This window comes from Hirundo rustica, chromosome 13 (assembly GCF_015227805.2).
Source record: "Hirundo rustica isolate bHirRus1 chromosome 13, bHirRus1.pri.v3, whole genome shotgun sequence".
Lineage (NCBI taxonomy): Eukaryota > Metazoa > Chordata > Aves > Passeriformes > Hirundinidae > Hirundo > Hirundo rustica.
This window is the reverse complement of record NC_053462.1, coordinates 3,125,769-3,149,696: the sequence shown is the minus strand read 5'-3', so window position 1 is coordinate 3,149,696 and position 23,928 is coordinate 3,125,769. Positions and strand designations below refer to the sequence as shown.

General features: G+C 45.3%; 1 protein-coding gene across 2 annotated transcripts in view; it reads left to right on the top strand.

Annotated features, from left to right (window-relative positions):
• CSNK1G1 (casein kinase 1 gamma 1) overlaps positions 1–23,928 on the top strand; it is a 101,698-nt gene that overhangs the window by 2,544 nt on the left and 75,226 nt on the right. The window contains exon 2 of one of the 2 annotated variants that reach the window (XM_040077089.2): positions 17,502–17,590. The gene's annotated coding sequence lies outside the window, so the exon portion shown is untranslated. Of the gene's footprint in view, positions 1–17,501; positions 17,610–23,928 lie in introns of both variants that reach the window. The other variant, XM_040077088.2, reaches the window with a different exon arrangement.

The window sequence follows — 23,928 nt, the reverse complement described above, 5'->3', positions numbered from 1 at the left end:
CAAAGTAGTGTTTCTTGTGAAGTATGAAGTGTGTGACCTCGTCTCATTCCAGCCCATCTATCTTGCTCTTCCATAGGAGTTTTCATGCTGTTCCAGCTCTCTGTATTGGCAACAACTTGATTTGCTGTGCCTGAGTCACCAATGGAAAATATTCAGGCAGGTTCAGAACTCCACTGTGAGGGGGGTTGTGAGCTGGGCAAGATCCTAAGTCCATCCTAGTCCACAGCCACTTGCTGTTTTCCCTGCCCTAACACTGCTCCCTTTTCCAGCCCTTAGGAAGCAATCAGCCGCTGTGTATTTTCAGGTTAACAGATGAAATCCTGTGTAATGCCTTAAAAAGTGCTACCAGATGAGACCAGGAATCCATCTGGCCTGGTATCCTGCTCACTGGTAACCAGGAGCAGATGCTTGGGGAGGGGAGAACACAATCACAGCAGATCTAATCCAGGGAAATAATGCTTTATTTTTCTCTCTCCGGCAGTTCATGACCTCCCTGAGCCAGGTATTGAATTTAGGAACCTTCACACTTCTCTTCATAATATTCATGATTTTAGGAAAATACTTTTATCCATTCCTGGTAGCCTCTTGGCTGAATTGTCCTCATACATTTAGACTTCCTGTGGCTCTTCTTGTTTTTCATGTCATTGCCAGCTCTGCTCCAGCCTCCTCGAGACAGGTAGGGCAGGAGGGGTGGGGCACAGGACAACGGGAGACATTGACAGAGGTGCTGGGTTATATTTATGGTGCAGGTACCTCTTTAGAGGTATTTTAGAGGTATTTTATCCTATATTATCATCTCTGTAATTACAAATGTTGTGTCATTAATGATCTTAAAACCATGGAACCATGTTTTTTGTGAAATACTCAGGTGTAGTCCTGCTTGCTGGGGCTGGCTCGAGTTCAGTCTGTCATGTTTCTTGAAGTTGACGTTGGGGTGCTTGTTCCTGATGTGCTGCTCTGTGAATTGTATCACCCACTCATATCACGAGATTTTACTGCAAATCCTCGGAGTCATGGCTCTTATTTACTTCTCATCCTGAATTATTCAGAGTAGCAAATGTTGTCATCTGAGTAACACAGCTCAGTGTCGAGCAGAATCCTTTGGTGAGTCCCTTCTGCTGCAAAACGGACCAGTCATACATTCTTCCCCTTTTTTAACCCCCTTAGTTATTTATGTACCAGAAGGATTTTTCCTTTTATCCTGTAGTTTTTCTCTCCAGAGAGCTTTGATGGATTCTGCCATGTAGTATTCTTGCTTTTTTTTTTCAATGCAATGTATCAGCTGCTTTTCCCTTGTCAATGTGCTCTGTCCACTGCAAAAGGAAGAAGGAAAAGGTTAAAAAAGACAACAGGCTCTGACTCCTGAGACGTGGCTTCATTCTGTACAATATAATTAGCCCTGCAGCAATTTAGGCTGGTCTTTAGGCCAGCTCTGGTTTGCCAGCATGGCTGCCTGGGCTGTGGCTGCCTAGACGCTGCTGAATCCTTCTGTGAAAGCTGGGCCAAGAGACTTTCAGGTACCAGCTTGAACCAAGGGCATTTCCCATCTCCTCCTATGTGACTTTCGAGTAAAGTGAGGCTGCTGCTGTCACCTCATTGCCTTTTGCCATCAAAAGCCTGATTTCTGGGGTCAGGCAGGGAGAGGGGAGATGGCCCAACTCAGCAGAGTGCGTATAAAACACAATTTTAATTTTTGGGAGATGTTGTCTGATGATTCATTAACCCAATAATAGATCATGTGGCTTCTAACTTTTTTTTTCTTTTTTTTTTTTTTTTTCTTATTTAAAGCTTGTAAATTTAGCTTTTGTTTCCTTCTTGGACATTTAAGCTTGCTGTACAGATGGGTTGGCTTGGTCTGATCGCTCTGTAGGGCTCACACCAATATTCCAGCTGCCATCCAAAGTGAAGGCAGCAATTAGTTTAGATTAGATGTAAAGATTAAATTCTTCTCTGTGAAGGTGGTGAAGGCCTGGCACAGGTTGCTCAGAGAAGCTGTGGCTGCCCCATCCCTGGAAGAGTCCAAGGCCAGGTTGAGCAGGATTTGGGGCCCCCTGTGATTGTGGGAGATGTCCCCCACCATAGCAGGGGGTGGAACGGGATGAGCTTTAAGGTCCCCTCCCATCCAAACCATTCCATGGTTCTGTGAGCTGCTGCTTCTCTCAACCACTCCTGAGGAGGAATCACTTTTTGCTGTTTAAGCACTTGGTCCTGGTGTCACACACTGACCTGGCATTTGCTCTGGTGACATGGAGGGATGTGGGGCCTGGTTAACACCGGGTGTCCTGCTTGTGCAGCCCACTGGTGACAGTCTGAGGCTCTGCTTTTCCGGTTTAAACTTGTAATTCTGATTTACAGGGGGCTTCTTGTTGGCGCAAAAAACTCGAGTTGCTTAAATGGTGGTGTCAGCTTTGGTCGTCTGAATGTTTGCTTAGTCCTTGTTGGTTTTTTTTTTTAATGTCTAGTGGCTCCTCTACTCTGCACTGTGTTTTGAATGAACGTGCTATGTCCACTTGCAAATCAGACACTTGAGTTTTTCCATCATACTTTTAGACTTCCAGCATTTGTGAAGAAACACTCCTGACCCTTGTTTATGTCTTTCCATCTGACTTGCACTGTATTGATTTTTTTTTTTCTAGCTGTGGATTTTCACATGGCTAATTCTTGTCCCATCTGTAGGAGTTCTTGAGGAGATGAGGCTCTTATGAATCACCTTCTTTCCCCCCAAAGATGCATCCTCCTCAAATATACTCTTCTCTGGATCTGCTAGCTTTCTCTACTCTTCTTCTGCAGTGTGAGAGGAGCCTTTGATTTTGATTGCAGGGGCCACTGTCGTGGTGCTGTTCAGTCCTTGTTCTTGTACAGCCTTCCAATTATCCCAAAACCTTCTCAGATCCTAATGATTCCAAGCCTGAATGTGGGAGCCGTTTTTTGAGATTCTGTCACACAACTCTTGCTCGTTGCCTTCCTATTCTCAACCTGAATTTTGCCTCTGGATGCTTCCCTCTTTTTTTGCTGGCTGTACCCTTGAAGACAAGAGCCTGGAGTGCCAGGACATGGGGAAACGGCTTCCCACTGCCAGAGGGTGGGGTTATATTGGTTGCTGGAAAGAAATTGTTCTCTGTGAGGGTGGTAAAGCCCTGGCACAGCTTTCCCAGAGCAACTGTGGCTGCCCCACCCGTGGAAGTGTCCAAGGCCAGGTTGGACAGGGCTTGGAGCAGCCTGGGATAGTGGAAGGTATCCCTGCCCGTGACAAGGGGGTGGGATGGGATGAGCTTTAAGATCCTTCCAACCCAGCTCATTCTGGGATTCTACAAAGTGGTAAAATCTCAGAATTGTTGTACCTACTTCATCTCTATGTACAACATTAACCCGCCCCCCCCCCCCCTTTGTTTTTGATTTGAGGGCGGAGATATTCGAACTCCTTGTTAGATGGCCCATTTAATTTCTGGTTCATCAGTCTCTCCTTACCTTTTAAACAATACCTTTTTTTCCCTAGAAATTGGTAGAAGCAACAGTGAAACATAATAGGGGTGAAATTACCATTTTCTCCTGGCTTTTCATATGTTCTTCCTTCCTGTCAGATCCATTTGGAACAGCCCATCTCCTGCAATGGATAGGTGTCTCTTACCTGTCTGAATCTTCTGGTTTGCTTTGCTCATCTTTGAACAAATCTCTTCCAGAGCACAGCTTAATAGCCTGAAGAGTTGACAGTGATTCCACCCTCAAGATCAGCCTGACAGTTTCTGTGTTGTGGAAGACAATTGAATAGCTAGGATTTTCTACTCTGAGCATTTAATGCAGGAACTGGGGATATTCATTGGGGAGGTGGGAAAACTGTTTTCCTGTCTGCCTTTGCTCTCCCTCTTATTTTTTTTCCCCTTTTCCTTCTTATGGTTATATTATGACATTTCTTTAGGCTGGGAATATTGTGGCTGTTTACAAAGATGTGAAGGTTTCTCTGCAGTCCCAGATCTTTTTCCTGAGGTCACTGTGTCTCTGCAGCTCTCTTAGATGAGTTGGCCACTTTGTGTGGGGTGCATTAGAGGAGGCCACATCATTTATTAAATATCCTGAGTAGCTGCTGTCCTATATACATGTTTTAATGTGTAGTGATAAAGCCTGGGGAGTTCATGCAGTTTGTGCTGATGTTAAGAAAACTCTGAAATACCTGCTTCCTATAGAGCTACTCCTTTTTCCCAGCCCACAAGGAATCGCTGTGCGTCAGTGCCAAAGGTAGTTAAATCAAGTTGCAGGAGAAACCTATTTGAACTCTGTGAAACCAACCTGTCTGACGTGTTTCCTGGAGCTATTTTATGTTAGAAAAGATGGTCTCTTCCATCTTACTGATTTGCTGTGGAGCTCAGTTCATGATTTAACCCCTGCCATGCCCTGGGCTGATCCCCCAGTGTGGGCAGTGGGATGGAGGAGGACGGGGATTCTGCCCCTCTGCCCTGCTCAGGTGAGACCCCACCTGCAGAGCTGCCTCCAGCTCTGGGATCCAACATCAGAAGGGCATGGAACTGTTGGAACCAGTCAGAGGCGGCCAGGGGCTCCTAGGGCTGGATTCCTCCTGCTCTGGAGCCGAGCTGGGAGTGTGCATCAAGAGAAGAATCCAGGGAGACCTCAGAGCCCCTTCCAGTGCCTAAAGAGGCTCCAAGAAAACCGAAGAGGGAGTTTGGACACGAGCCTGGAGTGCCAGGACAAGGCAGAATGGTTTCCCACTGCCAGAGGGCAGGGTTAGACTTGATATTGGGAAGAAATTCCTCTCTGTGCGGGTGGTGCGGCCCTGGCACAGGTAGTAGTACCTTGTTTGTAGAAATAAGCCAAAATCAGTCTTCCTTTGTTTTGCACATTCATTTCTGAGTTACAAGTCAGAGGATAGATTCAGGTCATTTCAGTTGTCATCCTTCACATTAATGGAGGGCTCCCAGCTGGGAAAAATAACATGGGAAATCTGTCTGCATCTGTCTACTCAGCAGGTATGTAAATCAGGAATATAAATTGACCATAGACTCACTGACTTGTTCAGGTTGACATTGCCTTTAAGATCATTGAGCCAGCCATTAAGGTTACTTCTCTTATATAAAATTCTTTAGGTGGGTTTTGGAAGAGTAGCAGTTTGAAGTCTCTCTGACTTGCTGGATCTTCAAGCTTTCATTCCTCACTCCAAATTCCTTCCAGGTCTGACTGCCGTTTGCATCTGTTACAACAAATGAGAGGAAGTTCTCTAAAATACAGCTTTAATATTGTTCATCGACAGTGGCAATTCTGGCATGTGTAAGGGAAGAGTTTGACTCTTCTCAAGGTTGGAACAAGCTGCTTCATTGTGCAGCAATCCCACCCTGCCCGATCTTGGCTGTCCTTAGTTACCTTGTAACTGTCTTCCTTTGTAATGTGCAGGGCCAGTTTAGTTTCTGCAGCTTATTTTTATTTCCTAGATCTTAAAAGAACAAGTTTCAATGAGCAAATGAAACTTAAGAACGTTTAGCATCTTATTCTAATGAAGCAGAGGCCACAGGCTTTGTAGTTGTCTCTTTTCAAGTCCGGGTTAGACTTCAAAGGTCTCGCCTTTAGGAGTTTCATGCCGACTCATTCTTGCTGTCGCTTTTTGGCAGGTCACAGCACTTTGGTTTGTGCTGGGGGAAGGGACTGAGGCAGCACGTGTTTTAAGTAACTTCTTAGATGGAAATAAATGCTTCCAAAATATCTGCTGTGTGTCATTCCTCCAGGTGGTGACGTTCTTGAAAGTGTTCAAGGCCATGTTGGATGGGGCTTGGAGCAACCTAGTGTGGTAGAAGGTGTTCCTGCCCATGGCAGGAGGTGGAACAAGGTGGTCTTTAATGTCCATTCCAACCCAAATCAGTCTATGATTTTATGATTCTTCCCCACCCTGAATAATTTTCACTCCCTGGTTGTTCTCTCATTATTCTAGCCATGGCCTACCTCAGCTGGCTTGCCTCCAGTGCTGGGTTGGATGCTTTGGAGGCCCTCAGGTTCTCCAGATGATCTTCTTGCAGCTGACATCAGGCCTGTAGCCACTTTGGCATCTGATACTGCTTTCCAGCTGTCCTGTCTTTGGAAAGGTTTTGACCAGTTTTCCTGTTCTGAAGCAGCTCTGCAGTGTTGGCAGCGCTCAGGCTCCAGTTTGGCTTGTGATAGATGCAATGCCAGTGTGGTAAATCATTGCTGGGCTGTGCTTTGCATCCCTGGGGGGAATATCTCTGCTCAGACCCCTGGTATTCTGTGATTAAAATCCAAGACCAGTATTAGACTCCAACACAAGTCACAGCTCTTTGGTTTTGTGTGGATTTGCTGGGTACAATGCTGGTGCTTGGTGTTTTTTATCCCTTCTAAGTGTTAGGAGTTACTGAGCATGCCAGAATGCCTTTGGCTGTCAAGCTCCATGGCTGGGAGCGGGATGTTTTGGAACCACTTGTTCTGTTCTTCCTGGTGCTTTGACTTTAAGGAGACAATGTGATTGAAGACAGGAGTTTGGGGGGAGCTTGGTTGGTGTGGTGATAGCTACGGGTTTTGGCTGGGGGACCTAGGAGTCATGGCATCCTCCTGGCTGGGGCCTCTGCAGGAACAGGTTTGGTAAGAGCAGTGATATGCAGGGTGACTGCTGGATGTTCCGGTAGCCTTTTGTGTCACCATCTGTTTGTAGAGGTGTTAGGGGATGGAGCGTGACTTCCAGATGCCTTTTGGAACATGTACACTCAACAACTAATGTGAGAAACCTTGTGCCTTGTTGGACTTGGGACAGTCATCTTAGTAATTCTGGCTTTGCATGCTTCAGCTAATGCTCCTGTTGGAGTTTCTGGCATCAAAATAGGTTCTTGAGCATCTCTGAAGCCCTGCAGAGCTGAGGCAGATAGTTCAGAAATTTTGCAGTGGTGTTTTGGAACCAGATTCTTTAACTTGTTTTTTCCTATGGGTAGGTTCTTGCAGTGATCCTGGACATCAAGCCTCAGTTGACTGTTGTGGTCCTTCTGTGGGCTTGTGGCTAATAATGAACCTAAGACCTAACACAGCTGAAGAACCCTTGCCTCTTTAGCTTGGAAAATTATTAAATGTTTGACAAAACTGTTGGCTGAGACACATTTTGGTAAACCGGGGCTTGTCTTCACAAACTGTTCAATCAGCTTCTGCTAACATTTACAAAAGCTTGGAATAATCCTGGAGTTCTTGTCTATCCGCTCTCATGTAGCTGTTAGAACTGTAGTGTGAGGTGAGGTAGAGGAGGAAATGTGCCTGCTAAGGAGGTGTTCTAAAATATATTTGCACTGAAACCCCATCTGTTAAATCTTCTTGAGCTCCTCCTGCTGACTCTCAACGTAGTAGTTTGCACATTTGAGCAAACCGGCCCTAACAGGATCGCGGTGTCCCGGTGCCGAGTTTGTGGGGTACTCAGAGACAGCTCCTCTTTGATGGATTGAGATTGGGCTCCCTGTTAATAGCTTCATTTGCTATTAAATGGAAGTCTTCCATGGGATTTACCCTAGGACCAGCGCTTCACACCAGTATCCGAGCTTTCCATAACTAACAGACTTGCCTGAGGCACAGGTGGCTAAATTTAGTCTTCCAGCGAGCTTGGTATGACCTTGTGCTGCAAGGACTTTCTACTTGTATCTCTCTCTGCACGTAAACACTGTTTTTGTGTGGTGGACAGAGCAATGAGGCTCTATGATGCCAGACAGCTTTTTGTGTTTGTCATTGGCCAACGCTTCCAGTGTGGCTGCTGGCAGGAATTAACTCCAGATCTGAATGCAGTGCAAAAGGTTCACGAGTGGTCTGCTGGTAGAAAGCCATCCTCACCAGTGGGGATTAAGGCTTCAAAGGAGACAAACACGATGTGGTGCGTAGAGCAGATTACTTGTTAATAAACATTTCTCATTGGCAACTATGCTGAAGATTAGGGCTTGAAAATGGAAGTTGAATCAAAGCAGCTTCATACAGATGCAATTTCTGAACTGTGGGAAATGTAATGTTGGCCTTCAAGGTAATATGAAGCTTATCTGTGCAAAATAGCACTTTACTTCAGCTTCTGGGAGAAGCTTGTAGTATGTGTGAGATGGTGCACAGAGGTGGCCAGTTCTGGCATGTGCTTCCTTGCGTGGGTTTGCCTCCTTGTGTGAAGTGAGACTTATCCTCCATGTTCAACTTTAGCAACTTCTCCTTGAAGCTGTTTCTAATTAAATATGTAATTCAACCTACGAGCATAATGAAGAAGATGCCTTCAGTGTACTCAGGAGTACTCGGAGTACTTCTGGAGCTCTTCTGCCGTCCTCCAAAAATGCCAGACTCCTCTGAAGTTGGCAGCACACTGCCAGCTGAATGGGAAAAGTTGCTGGGAAGTCAAACAGGATTTTTGGGTGTCTGCCATGCTGTTCAGGAGCACAGTGAGTGGTGTGGGGTTTTTTTGCCTTGTGAAAGAAACTCTTTTACAGGTGAGTGGGCAGAACCCTTTTGTTGGCATGGGCATGGCTTGGAGCCGTCAGGATTCCTCCCTCTGCCATTGACTTGATTATTGTTGGTGCACTGGTCTCTTGCTTGCTACAGGTAGTACACATTGTTTTATTTTTTGGAAGGCTGAAATATTAATCTGATTAAGGATTAGAGTCATTGAGTAATACACTGAGTGAATTGCAGTGGGCGAGTGTGTGAACACTCCTATTGTGTTGTGCATTCCTGGTTGTTGCATCTTCACCAGGGCTGGAAAACACGGAGAGAGAAAGTAGAGTTGAAGGTGGATGAGAAGCTGCCTATCCTGGGCAGTCTGAAATGCCTGAGACTCTTGGGATTGGGAGGATTTCTTTAAAAAGCAGGCAGCAAACTTCTGAATGCTGTTCTGGAGCTGTGTAGAAACTATTGGTTTAGGAAGTTGGACAAACAAAAAAAGTGATTGGACAAACTCAGGATCAGCATGTCCATAAAATGAATGGTGGTAGGACTGGGCAGTTGTGACCATGCCAACATCTGTAATCCAGCAGCGGCAGATCATAGAGCAGACTGCAGAGGTTTGCTGCTCCCTGGATCATCCTCGATTGTCGTGGTCAGAAGTCGCACAAGTGTTCTACTATTAATTCCACCTTCATAAATTTCCACCCCCTGCCTTTCCAGAATCCTGGGGCAGCATGAGGAGGTGGTATTTCTGAAGAGCTCTAAAGGATGCCTTAGGGATTCTTACAGGAGGGGAAATCTCCAGCTGTTTCCAGGATACTGTCCATATCCACAGGTCTCCCATGCTGTGCTGTTCAAAGGCGATTTGCTGTACAATGTACTGAAGCTTATGAGTAAAAGCATTTCTGGGGGGATAGGTAGAAATGGAAAGGAGGGAAATAAAATTAGAAATTAGGGATAGAGAAAGGAATTGAACATAAAGTTCTTGGTCCCTTTAAAAGGGAAAAATTATTGAAATTCCACCTTTCTATGCAGAAAGTGGGAGGAGGTGATCATAATGCCTCTCTTCAGCTTTCTCAGCGTGGGATCCAGCTGGCAATCAGCTGATAGCCCAGAACAGGGCAGGGACAGCCAAGAGGGAAACAGCACAAGATAATGTCCTACTCTGTGTCATACTAATTACATGCAGTGTACATATATACATATATATATATATATATATATATAGGGATGATTCCAGTATGTCCCTTGTATTTGTCATGGCTGACCAACTATGGGTTGCTTTTTTATCTTCCTAATCTGTGCCTGCTAAAAATCTAGTTTTAATCAGACATTGACCTATTAAACTAGTAATTTTAAGCACGGATGAGGAACCATTAATGTAGTTTCATACCTAAACATCAAACTTGGTGTTTCAGTATTTTTCCCTGGGATTGAAACATCCCATTGTGGAATGCTTACAGCTTGAAGGTTTTTTTTTGTTACCACTGCAAAGGTACCTGCTGTGCCCAAAAGGGGAGATTTTCTCCTGCCTTTCCCATATACTGCTCGTCAAACCTGTTCCTGAACTGCCCTGAGTTTCTAACCTGGCACAGAGCTCTCCAGGTATTGTTGGGTTGGTTTTCTCCTGTTGCTATAATGACTTAGAGTTGCTCAGCTGTGGGTCTGATAAGGGGAGAAACCACCGGGTTCCTGCAGCTCTTTGGTAACTCCATGTTACAGAGAGCACGTGTGGGTTTTCCTTCAGAGGTGCTGTTTAGTGCTGGTGTCAATTCTAGGCTGCAGGCATCTTCCCCACTTTTGGGGCACATGTGGATTGTTGTGGGGCTCACATATGGAGAGGGAGTGCTAGGAGCAGCAAAAAACCTGAGGTCTCCTAAAAACTTGAGGAGCAGCAGCAGAGGCCCTGAGGAACGGAGGCTACTCAATTTAGTGTCACTCCCTCTCTTTAGAGGGTGGTGCCATCAGAGCATGTGATGAGCTTTCTGAATCTCTCGAGTAAGGAAAAAGGGTCTTAAACATCTGCATTTGGGTTACTGGCTTGTGCTTAGGTCTGAAGAAGGGTATGAGTTGAGCTGGCTGTTTGAAACAGCATTAATTCAAAAGTCTGTTAATGATTGAGCAAACCCATCTAGTAAGGGAGCATTGTGGAGCAAATCATCATTGCTGTGCAGGTTGGGAGCAGTGAGTGCTCCAACAGCTCTGTTATCCTTTCTTCAAAAGAATCTGAAGAACTGAAGCAGCTCATCTTCAGATGTGAATCAAAGGGATCTTGCAAGAAAACTCTTTAGACAAGATGGGATTTTTTTTTTTTTTTAATTGTTATTATTGTTTTTTAAAGTATTGCTGCATGATGGACTGGGTTGAGATTGATACCTGGAGTGTGAATTTGGCCATGTCTGACAGCGAATCCCGTTTAGTGCAACTTCAAACTTAGAAGGGCTTTATCCCTCTTCCCAGAGGCACTGGGAGTGGCAACATTTCTTGTACAGATGCTAGAATGATATTAACTGTGTGATTCATGTAACCCATAAAGGGATCCTTGGAAAAGAAGAAAACAATAATAATACAAAATATGAGCAAAGTTCAATGTGATAATGGTAATAGAGAGTGTGTGAGCTACGTACTGTACTCTGCACAGGGGGGATATTGAGGTGAGTGAGTGCTGTGTGGAGGCACTTCAGGCAGATCGTGATCAGAGTCTTCCTCAAAGCCTTTTTCCATAAGATAATGAGAGTTCAAAATTCCACTTATAAATATTTTTCATAACTCAATGTTTAGTCATGGTGGATGCTCTGTTTCAACCCTTCTCCATGAGCCCAGGGCACCCAGACCCTTACTGGGAGCTGTTGTGGGATACCCTCTGCTCTTGCTGCAGGGGAAGCCAAAAGGGAAAAAACTCTATTTCTTTGCAATAAAAAAAGAGTAAAAAGCAGATGTTTCATATTAAGATATGTGCTTGTTTTTCCCTGAGCTACAGGCTCGCTTTCTTCCAGACTACTGTTTCTTGCACAGTACCTGCAGCTGCTGCAGGGGAAAAGGTTAAATCATCTCAAAGTGCAAAGTAAAATACTCCTTGGGTGGGCTTTCCCTGTTTGAGTTTCAGGCTCTGAAAGCTGTACCAGACAGGTCAGGGTTTGGGAGCAGAGGCTCACGTTGAAGGGGTAAATTAGAGTTCTCTTCATGAGCGTCCTCAGCCGAGCTGTCAGATCTCTGTGCTCCCAGGCTGAGGTGTCAGCAAACCACATCATATGGAATGATTGCTGCTGGAAGCACGCAGTGCAGCCCAATGCTGGGAATACCTCAGGTACGGTCAGGGAAAACATATCATGAAATTTAATTTAGAATAAGCAGGCCTCTCTTCCTGATGAGTCAAAAGATTTAAAGAGTTTCATTCCACGATGTTCCTCTGTTGCAAGTAGACTCTACCTGAAGTTGTCTTCATGTTTTCTCTAAATTTTTTATTCTTGTATTATTTTAGGCACTGTTCTGTTCCCTTTCATGATGAAGATGGTTGGCATCAGTTTTGAAGCCGTCAATATTTTGCTGTTAACAAAGTGTAGGGCCCTGTTATGTGTTAGGGCCAGGCAGCTTACTGGGAATGTCAAACCTTCATGTGCTGGGATTACATTGGGCATGGCATTAGGTAACTCCAAGAAAAATTTGCTGTTTTCCTTTTGTAAATACAGAATTGAGATCTAGACATGTTTGCAGCATTCCCTTGGTGTGTTGGAGGTATGCAGGCTACTCATGAGTTAAGGGAATTGGGAGAGAGATGCCAAATGGGTTTTGTAAGCCATAGGTTTGTATAATTTTGTTTTTTTGCCTTGGTGTGAGATGATAAAGGCTGTTCTAAGCAGTGCTCAAGTACAGTGTGGGATAAAGGCTGACTCTCTTTTTCTTCAGCTGAGCAGAATGAATGTATATCAGCTTTGGGGTATATTCAGAGAGGAATTTGCAAATTACTGAGTCCAGGCAGGAGCTTTGCTAAAAGTGCAGTCACGAAGGCATTCACCTCTCTATCCAGCTCTTCCTCAGGCATAGAATGTGTTTGGTTTTGGCAAAAAAGGCAGCAAAATCTACTTCACAATGTATGACTTTTGACCCTGCTACATTCTATGTTTTGAGGGCAGACAGCCTTAACGTGTCATTGAGGTCCTTTCTGCTTCACTGCTGCTCCTCTAGTTTTGATATCTACAGATAATCAGCAGATAATGTAGCTGATTTATTTGCAGCAGAATGCTGTTTATTGAGTCTGTGCAGTCAAAGTTCGTGTCTCTTCCTCTTCTGCCAAGAAGTGGTTATTTAGACCTGTCAGGCATTAAAGGGTCCGTGGCGAGGTAAGTCAGGTCACAGAGCCATCAGGGGTGCTTGTGGGAGGACAGTCCACTCCTGCTGCAGGAGGATTAATGGAGCTGACAGGAGGTGGGTTCAGATGTTGTTCAGGGACTATTGTGGCTACAAAAACTTTCTGTGAGTCTGGAGGGGAACTGGACACGCTCATGAAGAGGCTGCACTGAATGTTCTTGACAGAAGTGTAGAATGGCCGGAGTTGGAAGAGACACAGAAGGACGAGCAAAGTCCAGCTGCTCAGCTTGCACAGGACAGCCCTAGCAATCACACCCAGAACACTCAGATGCCCAAACTGACTTAGGAAGGACCAGAAATACAAACCACTGGAGGTGGAAAAATGCATCGTATTCTTACTCTCTTCATTCCCTTCCCAAACATGTGCACGGATGCTGTTCCAAACTGAAGGTCAAGCTAGCTGTGCCCTGTTCTTTGGTTCACCTCTTTGGCTCTTGGAGGAAGTGACATGAGGTGTTTTACCTCTGAATTGGATCATCAGCTCCAGCTCCTGGTGCTGCAGAGACACCCCAGTAGTCCCACCCTGTGCCTGAGAGTGTTGTCCAGAAGCTCCTTGAGCTCTGGCAGCCTTGGGGCAGTGACTGTTCCCTTGGGAAGCCTGTTTGGTGCCTGACCACACTTTGGGGGAAGAACCTTTTCCTGATATCCAACCTAACCCTCTCCTGACACAACTTCAGCTTCATATATTTAAAGTTTATGCTGAAGCTGTCTGGCACAGTTGAGGTGTCCTGAAGGGGCTTTACCACGCACCAGAAATGGTCTGCAGAGACCTTATATTTTTCCATATGGGTGTGGAATGCTTTGAGTGAGTGACTGCTCATGTGAGCCCCCACTGGTCCAAGGCTGATGGGTTGCTTTTCAGATAAGTCACTTGTTTCTGGAGAATCACACATCCTATTTCCAGAGATTTACACATCCTGGGTACTGCTGAGCTATGTTTTCATTGTCTGAGCTCAGTGCAAGTGCTGGAGCATCATGTTGGCTCTTGAGGTTGTGTTCCATCATCTAATGCTGGTGGGAGCTATTGTACTTTTTCTGCTGTGCTTGATGGTGTGACTTTGGAGTAGGGCAGTGTCCATTAGCTTGGAATTTGAATATTGTTCTTGGTGCTTTAATTTGGGAGGAGTACAAACACCTCAAGCCTAAAGATGCTTTTTCAAAGCGCTACCCAGAGTTTCATGCTGCTAACTGGTAATAAAATAATGAGCTGAAGTACGAAAGATCCAAAAATTGTCTGTGTACCAGCTTCCTGGGAGAACCACAGAGAAGTGGATTTGTAGAGTCATCTTCCCTGCTGTGGCAGAAGCCGTGTCCTCCTTGGGGAGCCAAAAAGTGGTTGTGCTGTACCCCCACTTTGGAAGCACTACATCCCAGAAATCACACCTCCTGGTTCAGGCTGGCACATACTTCCCTGGCCCCTGGAACAGGTGAAAGACCTGGTTCTGTACTCTAGGTAAGAAATACTGGCTTTTCACTTGATGCCTTCAAGGACATTAGCTTTTACTCTGAAACTAAAACTTCTCATCTGCTCCTTGCTTTCAAAAGTAATGTGGAAAACAACCATCAAGGCTTAAAGCTTCTGGTGGAGAGCCCCGTTCTCTCACACTGACAGCTTGAAGAGTTTTTGGGGGTCTTTGTGACTTCTCCAGCCAGTGTGGTGGTGTTTCTGTGATACTCAGATTATGATTTATGTTTAATGGGCCCTCAAAGCTCATCTCATTCTGACCCCTACCGTGGGCAGGGTCACCTTCCGCTAGACCAGAGCCCTGTCCAACCTGGGCTTGAATACTTACAGGTATGGAGAGTCTATGGTCTCTCTGTTCCTGTGCCTCACCTGGGAGAAGTAAAGAACTTCTTCCTAAAGTGGCCTTTGAGGGCTGACCAACATGCTGCTTGTTGGCTGTGTGCTGGGAAGAGACAGCTTTGCTGTGGTGCTGTTGACTGATGCACAGGGGCTGAATACAGGTGTGTGGGACCCATGCCCAACTCCACCCCCCTGAACGCTTCATGTCCTCCTGCCTTTGGCACTCTGGAAAATAAGTAATTCTGCTTGCTGAGGTGCCTGGCACAAAGCAGAGCGTCCTCATGGATGGATCCTGCGTGACTCCTGCGTGGTTGTAAAACATCAAGGCCTGTTCAGCTCCAGGTGTCTCTGGGCCTGAGGCCTCACTGGAGCCATCCTTGCTAGGACATGTCACAGGAAATGGGCTCAGTGTCTGAAGATGCTAATTAAGTGCAAAAAGAGATAATTATTTGTCAAGAGCTGGGAAGGGTCCCACATGCTAGTCATAGTTTCAGATTTCCTCTTTCATTGTCATTCTTCATTCTGCCTGATTCTTCCCTTCACCCAGGGATGTGGTCCCTGGATTCTCCATAATGTCAGGCTTTGTGCATCAAGGCTGGATGGAAAGGGAGAGGCTGGAACTTGTTACCGTGATAAACTGGTGCTCTAACCAGGCTGTCCACATACTCTCACTTGCTAACCATTGCTTTCTGCTGCTGCCAGAGGTGCTTTTCTGCTCCATGCCATGATTGCAGCTAAACAAGGTTCCTGGCTTCCTGGCCATGTTAAACGTGGGCAGGATTTCTGGGTGTATGGCCAGGGAAAGGATGGGGACCAAGCTCTGCATTTTGAACCTTGTGTTCTCTTAAGTTGCTGGAGTCACATCTGTATGAACATGGGAATCATGTTTGCTGTGCTTCAGTTCAAAAGCTCTGTTAAAAAAGGTTTTGAATGAGGTGGGAATGGGTTTTGTCACTTGGCCTTGCCAGTAGGAAGTGTCAGAGTCTGACCAGTGCGGGGATTTTCCCACATTTCACTTTGATCCTCTTAATGTGCTGGTCGTCTTATTCTTTGAGCAGAACATGAATAATGCTTCACCCCTGGTTCAAACCTGAACCTTAGGATGGCATGAGATGATTTATATACCTTTATTCTTAAAGTGAATCATTGTACCGTGGAGTGTATTATAAATAGAGTCTTCTGTTTCACTTCCTTGTTTGGGGTCACCACCAAACACTGGGATTGGCATAAGGAAACTGAATAAGTTTCTGGCCAATGAACCCATCTGGAATTTTTAAGCACAGCTTTTGGGTTTCTTTCTAGGTTTAAGTAGGGCATGTTCCAAGTGGCAAGAGAGCAGAGCTGAAAGGGTGTTCAGCATTTAAATATGTGGACTGTCATGTTAATGGGATGCTCCAGTTTTTTGCCCAGGAGTGGATGACAAGTGACTAAATAAAGCTGCAGTGCCTGTTTTCCTGTGAATAGGTGCTTGTGTTTTCCCTTTCTTTTGTGGGTCTTGGTTTGGTACAAGTTTGGCTAGTTTTTCCTTGCTGCAGCCGCTGACCCGGTCAAATAACTTGAAATAACTTTAGTATCCTGTAGAACAAAAGTTGGCCTTAAATGCTTCACAGTAGATTTTGTATTGAGGCCTACATTCAGCTCCCTAATGCCTTTTCATTTGAGAGGTATGAGTGTCACTGCTTGTGCACTGGAGTAGTGGTGTGTGTTCCTCACACTGGTGGTTGGCTTCATTCCGATGCTGGTGCTGGATAATTGTAGAGGAGGATTAATTAATGATAGCTGTTGGGAGCTCATGAGCACTTTTAAAGTCTGCTACAACGCCACTGAGCAATCCTCCAGGCTTCTCAAGGACAGAAACCATGAACAACATCAGAAGAGCATGGATGTGGCTTGGACTGGACTGACCACAAGCTCCTGAAAGGATGGGGCAGAGGTGGAGACCAAATTCCCATGTGCTGCAGTCAAAGTGGTGTCACTCAGCAGCACAGCTGTAGTGGCTTTGGTCTGTCTTGCACGTCATGTTGGAGAAAGCAAAAACACCCTCTGGTTTAAGGTATTAATATGGACCTTTACTGTTACCTTGCTGTAACAGTTGGAAAAATAAAGTGCTAACTTAGCTTGGAATGCCCATAGGGGAGCTGGTTGGTTGTAGCCTGTGTAAGGGTGTCTCTCGTGGTGTTTCAGAAGAATCTTTAGATGACAGTCAGAGCATCTCAAACTTAAAATTGCTTTTTAAATATTTCATTTTTCTTAGCATTATCCATGTGCTTTCTTCCCAAGGATGTTACATGCCCAAGTTTTGAATGCAGAACAGAACAGGCTGTCTCTGGGCAGTTTCCCAGAAATAGTTTCATTTTGGTTTGACTTCCCTACCTGTCTTACAGTGCACTCCCCCTCAGAAATTGCTGTTTGGACCCTATTCTCTGGAAGGTGTTTTTTAAGGAAGAAAGTCACAAACTAACAAAAAAACCCTTGTGCTTCCTTTTGACCAAAGTGCCTGGAGCGTGGCAGGAGATGGAGCCAGCCCAGGCATACTGTGTCAAGGGAGTTCAGGTTTGGGAACCTGTTTCCCAAGGTGGGGAAACACAGTTTACCAAAAAACAAACCTCCAATTACTGAAGAGAGAGAAATATATATATATATATATTTTTATTTTTTTTTTTAAAGAAAACACTGTCTTCTGAGCTAAAGTTCACATTATTTGTTGCATGGAAAGCTATGAGTTTCCCCTGACATAGGGTAAGGAGAATGATTTTCCTATGAGCTGTGGGGTTTGGCTCCGTTTCATCCCCAGTACTTGGAAGCTGCCATATCCAGCTGAAACCAAACAATGCCTTTTTTGTTTTTAAGCAGAATACAGTAAGATTGGAAGTCACTGGTGTGAACTGTTGCACAGAAACTTCCTAAAATGTCTTTTCTTCCTGACCAGGTTCAGTAGAGATATGAGTGCCTGGCTGCTCTGCTGCTCCCGTGCCCCAGCCCTCACTGCCCTGTGATTTTGGATAACAAGCCTAAGAAGTGAGTTGGACATCGTGTGGTGAGTGTCACAGGCCTTTGATATTTGGGAGGGTCTTAGCTTGGAGCTCAAATATTCCTTCCTAAAAAACCTAAACTCACCTGTATTTGATAAGAGGCGCCTCCCTTATGGAAACGGGGAAAATTGAGGCTGTTCAGCCTGGAGAAGGGAAGGTTGCATGGACCCCTCAGAGCAACCTTCTGGGACGTGAAGGGGCTACAGAGAAGCTGGAGAGGGACTGTTTATCCAGAACTGTAGTGACAGGACAAGGGAGAATGACTTCAAACTGAAATATGGGAGATTTGGGTTAAATACAAGTAAGAAATCGTTCCCTGTGAGGGTGTGGAGGCCCTTGCACAGGTTGCCCAGAGCAGCTGTGGCTGCCCTATCCCTGGAAGTGTCCAAGGCCAGGATGTAGCTTGGAGCAGCCTGGTGTAGTGGAAGGTGTCCCTGCTCATGGCAGGGGGTGGAACAAGCTGATCTTTAAGGTCTCATCCAACCCAAACCATTCTGTGATTCTTTGATTCTCTATATAAGGCAAGACACAAAAAATCCAGTATCTTATCTGGATTATCAGTGATTTCAATCTGCTGAGCCTATGGAAGAATGCTTAGAGACCCAAATGTAAGTTGTTCAATTCTTATTCCTTACTTCCATTTTGATTTTTTTTTCCCCTCTCAGTTTTGTCAGCATTTTTCATCTGAAGTAACTTATCTGGGAAATTACATCCCTGATTTCCCTTCCCTGGCATTATTTTTAGAAAGACAGGTGTAGAGCTGAGAAGTTGGTAGCTGCAGTGTTGCCTGTCAGTGATGAACAAGGAAATTGGGCAGGATTAAAGGCAGAGAGAGTTCAGAATTTTCTGTGGTGAACTGAGAGCAGAGTTGTGTTCTGTGTATAAGTGCTTGTGTGACAAACAAGATAAGAGCCAGGTTACCTATTCTGTAACAGCTCACCTATGGAAGGAGCAGAAAACTCAAAAATGAAGTTGTTGGGAAAATTTTCCTCTCCAGAAATCAAATGGAATAGGTGAGAATGTTGGACTGATTCCAGTGGAGGTAGATCCCTTGATTTCATGAAAATAAACCAGTGAGTATTCTGGTTTGGTGAGGGCGGTCACCTTTAGGGAGTGCAAGTCCCTGCTTGGCACAAAGGGTTTTTGGGGGTACATAAAGGCTGAAACTGGTGCTAGAGTTCTCTTTCTGGACTTCTGAAAATGCATTTATGTAATGATAAACATTTTTTTTTTCTGTGCAGACGAAGTGATCCTGATTAAGTCATTGGGTTGTTTTGTTTAGGGCCATAATTGTGCAGCATCCTTTGGGAATGTTGTCTCTATTTTTGGCCAAAGTGATGTGGCAAAACAAATTCTTTTAGAATTGTAATTTCCATTTAGAATTTTCTCCATAGAAAGCTTCATGAGCCCTTGTCTTTTGGTAATTTCAGCTGAGAGCAGGGTGGGTCACAGTGGATGGGCCACAGTTTCATCCTTTCAGCGGCTTCCAGCCTGGAGGAGAAATCTGGTTCCAATTTTGCTTGATATTGTATCTCAAATTATTTTTGCAGCTTCATTCCCTAAACCCAATTTGTCTATTTTTGGTGACAGTAGTAGGAGTGTCATTAATTGTTGAACAGTGTTTAGTTTGAGCAGTTCAGGCTGGTGCAGTACAGTGCTTTAATATCTTCTATGAGCCCAGCAGAGGCTATGTCATCTGCCTGGGTATTCTTTCACATTATTTTTTTCTCAAAGAGAAGCCCGTGCAGTATAAAGCTTTGCTGTTGTGATGTTGTGGAGGGCTTCTTTTGGAACTGAAGTCACTTTCTGTATTCTGCCTGTAAGACATCTAGGATCTTGGGAGGTTTTTTTGACTCAGATATACCTATTTCCCGAGGTTTGAGTTCGTACTGTGCTTTTTCACTTGCGTGAAGTTTGTTTCCCGTTCCTGCCTCCTTTTATCTTTCTGTATATTTTAATTTAACATTTAAAGACGTGCTTGTTTTCCCATTCCATGACTTCCGCAGGTGCTGCTGTGAGCCAGCACTCTGCCTCATGCCATTACTTGTCTGTGTGTGTCCTCACCTGCGTGTTCCCTGCCTCAGGATGCCCAAGGTGCACTGGCCTGACTCCTTCCCAGCTCCACTGAAACCAGTGCCAGATGCTTCCCTCCCATATTTGTGCTGCAGAACCAGAAGTTATCCGTGTGAGTGAGGAGCTGGCTCTTGGCACTGCCACAGTGACCTCAGCGCACTCAGTCAGCCACATCCAGCTTGAGGAATTTGGCCTTAGGTGCAAATTTTTTTTCCCTGGATGGCATAAATGAACAAAAGCAACAGCAGCTGCAGTCTCGAGCTGATCCAAAACCAGGGAGACAGCTGTGAGGCCGTGGGTGCCTCCTCTGTACCCTGCTTGCATCCTGAGAGCAGCCCTGGTAATGTGGGGAAGCCTAAATTTCTTTTTGTACACGGAGCTTTCTAGTTGTATTAGTCATCCATCAGGCTTCTGGATTATTTCAGTGCTTAAGCACTCCTCAAAAAACAGCAATATCTATTTGTGGAAAGGTACATCATGTGAAGTGCAATTCCAATAAATTAGAGCTGCCTGCTGGAGATGTTCTTGGGAATTTTGTCCCTCCAGCTGTGGGACTTGAGGATCTGGAGAGCCCTCATCAAAGATCTGAAATCTTAAAGGCTTCTGGTTGGTCTTGTGGACATGTATGGTGATACATTAGAGCTCCTCTCAACTTCTCCCACAAAATCATTCCTCCTGTTCAGCCCCGTGCAGCCTCAGCTGGTCAGTGTTGGTCTCCAGACGCTGAGAAACCCTGAGGAAAAGGTGATCTGTAGCATTAAGGGAAAATATTCTTCCATTAGGCATGGGAGAACTCAAATAGTGAAAGATGAAAATCCTCTTTTCTAACTTTTGAGCTTGTTCTGTCCTGAACTAAGTCTGAAAATGCCTAAAGCTGGAATGGTCCATTTTGAAGCTGTAATTCTTCTGTCCGTGCTGTTTGCAGAAAATCTTTAGGACATTTGCTAGCTATAAAGTTAATTCCAATGCGGCATGATTATACCCTCATAAACTTAAAGAAAACTTAAATCTTTGTGGGTTTTGTAATGCGTGCAAATTGACTTCATTGTATTTTAACCCAGAAATTAAACATGAGGTTTCATGTAAGGTTTTCAGAGTCACAGACTGGCAAAACACTTGTCCTTGCTGATGCAGTCTGGCTTTTATGTAACTCATTATTTTTGCTCAAATGTTGCAGATAGTCGGTTTCCTCTAGCAACAGCAACCAGATGTTTCAGTGAACAAGACTTAATTCTTTAAAATTGACCTGTGAGAAATGTGTGAAGGCGAACAGGGAGGCGGAACAATTGTATGCCAGTGTGATTTCCATTTCCTTGCCAAAATCCCCCTGCAAGCCTTGCAGCTTGATTCCAGCAATGATGGATCCTGATTTTTGTGGTGTACTATGAGGCCTTGTCTGTGGTTTAGTGTTTCCATAAATGCGGTGTTGGGAGCAGGGGGCTGGGATTAACCTGTTTTACAGCAGTTAGTGTTACTTGGGCAATTAGCACTGTATGGGTTAATTCTGTTTGGTGGATGTACCACCCTGGGAATCCTGCTGTCCATAGGTCTTCAGTGATCAACCCTGTGCTTTGCTAGACTATTTTCTATTTCTCTATTTCATATTTCCATGGGAAACCTACTCCTACCTTGGTTTTCCAGCTGGGGGAAGAGAGTGACCCAATGGGGTTAAGTGGTCCTGGTGGTCACCGCAAGGAGTTCCCAGCAGCTCTCGTCTCTAAACCCGTTCTGGGGGTTTGTCCTGTACATCCAGGACCACTTTTTGTGGAAGAAGATTGCACAGGAATTCTTTGCTGGAGTGAATTATCTGCAACCTGGATTTTTGAGTCTGTTGTTTTCTTGTCCATGTCTGCAGAGACCACATAAATCGAAGCACAGCTGTGCCATTTCCCTTCCCTACAAGGATATCATGCTCCCATTGTGCTCCTTCTTGTGCAGTTTGGACATGGAGGTGTGCACTGGACAGATGATCTTCAAGAGGAAATTTACTGGTCTGTAACTGGGGGTACTGGTGGTAGCTCTATACCTGAGAAGTAAGGATTGGGTAGAGAAGTTCAGCTTTGCAGATATTTTCAAGGTTTTGGAGATCAAAGTATCTTCGGGTTTAGGGTTAAAGGTTTCTGCTGGAAATAAGATTTCTCCAGTGCTGGAAATGCTTCAGGACACAGTGTGGATGCTCCAGTCTTCAAAATTAGGGATTTTGGTACTTGTTGGACTTTTTTGGGGGGGTCATTTCTGAGAAGTTCTAGGTGTCTCCCACAAAATTTTGGTACCACTTAAGCTAGAGGCGACTCAAATATCCTTTTCTTGTAGTAAGATGTGCAGCTGATACTCAAAGTAGCATCCTGAACTAGCATTCCCTTGTGCTGCTTCTTCCAGTTTTGAAATTCGGCGTTTCCTGTCCTGTTTTCTCCTGATGGCATGGTGGATAGAGGATGTGCTACAACCCCGTGTTGCAGAAACCTGGGAGGGTAGATCTGGCTGCAGTTTGAGGGAAAGCTGTTCTTGCTTAACACAACCAATGTGTTAACCATAACACAAATGGGAGCCTTTATGTTCTGGCCTTGTTATACAGAGCTACTGAAAATTACCAAAGGACAGGGGAAGCAGAACTCCTTAAGTTCATGTGTTCATTGTGGGGTGTTAGAAGAATCGTAAGTGTCCAATTGTCCCCAGGTCCCTTCTCTGTCCAGTTAATGCAGCAACAGTGTGTGACAACCTGAACCTAATGGAAAGGATGGTGTCATGCTTGTGCTGGTTCTGAGGCTTCTTTTAACCTCCCAGTAGGATGGTGAGGCCCTGGCACAGGTTGTCCAGAGAAGCTCTGGCTGCCCCATCTCTGTAAGTGCTCAAGGCCAGGTTGGACAGGGCTTGGAGCAACCTGGGTTAGTGGAAAGTGTCCCTGCTCGTGGCAGGGGGATGGAACTGGGTGAGCTTTAAGGTTCCTTCCAACCCAGTCCAGTCTGGGATTCGGCTGGCAGCCAGCTCCGCAGTTCTGGAGTTGCCTCACTGAGAGGTCAAACAAGTGCCAGAGCTGGGGAAAAGGAAAGATTTCAGGGTGTATGATGAATTGAGGACCAGGAATGTTCCTTTTCGGGTAGCTGTATGTTAACTGGGGTACACATCTGGTGTGCGTGTACCAGGCATGTCTGTTTGGTAACCTGGGGCCTGTTCAGCTCTTCAGTCAGAATTTTCTTGTCCCAGAATTACAGAATCATTTCGGTTGGAAAAGACTTTATCAAGTCCAGCTTTTACCAATCACCACCTTTTGAGCTAGAACAGAACACAAAGTCCTACCATCGGTCATTTCTTGAACACCTCCAGCGATGGTGGCTCCATCGATGACCAGCCTGTTCCAATGCTTCATAACTCCTTCTGAGAAGAAATTTCTCCTGATGTCCAACCTGAACCTCCCCTGGTACAGATTGAGGCCGTGTCCTTTCATCTTGTTGTTCCCTCAGCCCCAACAAGACACCTAAAGCCTGGCTTTGCCTCTCCCTCTATCCTTCCTCATTGTAACCGTGCCTCCCTGGCAGCAAGGGAGCTGTGACCCTGACCCATGGCTGCCAGTGCTGGGAGGCTCCACTGAGCTGGACTAGCCTTGTCTTTGCCTAATTTCAGCTTTTAGCCTGTCTCAGCCTGGCTGCTTAACTGCTAATGCTCTGCTCATGGTCTGTTACATCCCTGGAATGGGCTGGAGGAGCCTGAGCTGCTCTGTGCTGTAGAAGCAATATTTCAGGCCTATGGAATGCTGTGGGGCTTTTTGGGGGTTCACCTGAAGGCAGCTGCTGGGAAGTGCTTGTATATTTGGATAGAAGATGTTGCTGGGATAAACAGATTTTTATCTGGGAAGGTTTCCTTGCTGCTCACTTCCTTTGGGTCATGGGTCTGGAGGCGTAAACACTTAATTGCTTCAATTCTAAGGATTTGGAGCTTTTTCTCATCACCTCAACCCCCCTTTCTGAGTTTCAGCACTTGCAGATGATTGAGCACGAAACACTTCACTGTGTCTGAAAGACTAAGATCAAATCTGGAAGGGACCTGTCATAGTGAGTGGCATCCCTGCCCATGGCAGGGGATTGGAGCAAGATGAGCTGTAAGGGCCCTCCTCACCCAAACCATTCCATGATTCCACGAGTGTGTGGATTGCTGTGCATACGGAGCTTTGACTCACACCCAAACTCTGTGGTTGTGCTGTTGTAAACAGAGCTGAGAAGGCTGGTTTTGTGCTGTGTTGAAGGCTTGGTCTCA